The sequence below is a fragment of the Cucurbita moschata genome, unplaced genomic scaffold (genome assembly GCF_002738365.1).
Source record: "Cucurbita moschata cultivar Rifu unplaced genomic scaffold, Cmos_1.0 Cmo_Scf00104, whole genome shotgun sequence".
Lineage (NCBI taxonomy): Eukaryota > Viridiplantae > Streptophyta > Magnoliopsida > Cucurbitales > Cucurbitaceae > Cucurbita > Cucurbita moschata.
The window spans coordinates 4,319-5,986 of record NW_019268620.1 but is presented as its reverse complement, the minus strand read 5'-3'; the positions used below and the strand labels follow the sequence as shown (position 1 = coordinate 5,986).

General features: G+C 34.6%; 1 long non-coding RNA gene across 1 annotated transcript in view; it reads left to right on the top strand.

Moving 5' to 3' along the window:
• Window positions 1–878, top strand: part of LOC111439732 — a 10,251-nt gene extending 9,373 nt beyond the window's left edge. Inside the window, exon 3 of the long non-coding RNA XR_002709851.1 lies at window positions 868–878. This is a non-coding gene — a long non-coding RNA (uncharacterized LOC111439732). The remainder of the gene's footprint in view (window positions 1–867) is intronic.
• Window positions 879–1,668: the final 790 nt, after the last annotated feature.

The window sequence follows — 1,668 nt, the reverse complement described above, 5'->3', positions numbered from 1 at the left end:
GACCGAAAGGATCCAATAAAAAATTAAGAGGATAAGCAAGGAAAAGGGTCTTAAGAAAATCATTTCTATACCCTAATGAGTAACTGTAAGGACTAAGGCCTTTGGAGAAGTATTGGAAATGAAAGCGTAAACGAAAAGGACAAAAAGGTCACTTTCCAATTTTTAAAGAAATTTCTTGATATTTAATTCTTTATCTATAGGGAATTTCAAGATGCTCAAGGACTAAAAAATGACCAACAAGAGATGAAGAAATTTTTAGGAAAATTATGAATTTTGTTTTGGGAAAAATAATAATAAAATATTCTGAAAGTGGCAAATTACCAAATTACCCTGATCATATGGATAATTACGAAAGTGCCCTTCGGTTGAAAATAAAAACCTCAACATATGACTATCTGCACAAAGTCCTTCGAATCTCAAAATCATGTCGTTGGATTTTTCCCAAATTTGAATACAATCTAGAACATTTAAAGATCATCAAATCCAACAGTCGGAATTCAAACTCGAAGTTGTTAGCTCGTTGATCGGAGAGGATATTTCCGATGAATTATCCAGAAAATTCCAAATCACGACGATTTTGGAGCTCTCAATNGCTCTCAATGTCGGTGGAAGCTTCCCCTATAAAGTCTGAAGTTGGGACAAAGTTTTAAAACAAGAATCGAGTGATGAGAATTCCTAAAACTCGAGTTTGAAGCTCTTAGATTATGGATTTTTCTTTCAGGGATTTCTTCCAAATTCGAGAGCTATGGTTAATCATTTTCCTTCCTACCAACTCCTACATATTTCATATGGGATTTACAACAAGTTTTGTGAAGGAATCAGGCACTAAAAAGTTTTATAATCGGCTGCCCAACAAAAGGTTTCTAGATATACTCTGCCGAGAAACATATTTTCCGACGAACTTTGGAAGGTTATAACTTGTGCTACAGACCACGAAAAGGTATGAACTTGGTCTCTACTTCTTTCTTGAAACTTCATCTAAAGGTTTCATGGTGAAATCGAATCCATTAGATGTTTATATAGATGTAAAAAGGTAAAACCAGAGGGGTCTGATAAGAAAAAATCGCGATTTTTCTAGCTACCAATGAAGGAGATGAAGTCCAAAGTCAAAGGTCAAACTTTGACCGATAAAAGTCAAAGATAGGTATATGCTGACCTTCCCTCGGTTTTCTCAATTTTAACCTCCTTCCTGACCGGTTCTCACAAAAATCTTTATGGTTCCAGAAACTAGACAAAATAAGGAGTCTGTGGAAGGAAATTTGAGATAATTCGGATACTGAAAGCTCAATAACAAAAATTCCAAATGTCGACGACGATGTAAGTAGTGACCTTGGACGTTTTGTTAAAAAATACTTGTAGGGAATCCATTGGATTTTCCATATGAACCCTAGAATAAGTATGAATTTTGGATATATGAAATAAAAACAAAGACAACGGTGAGTTTAGACCCTGAGCTAATCAAAATGCTCAGGATTTAAGTAACATTAAAATAACCCACTAAATGAACTCCTAGGATGACTTATGAAAATTTGAAAGCTATTGGAACACGATAAGTAGCAAAACCAAGAATTATGGGTAAAATGACCAAAATGCCCCTAGGATGACTTATGAAAATCCAAGGTTTATACGTGCTCCAAATGGTTTCATACTTCTTATAAGGTCTATAAT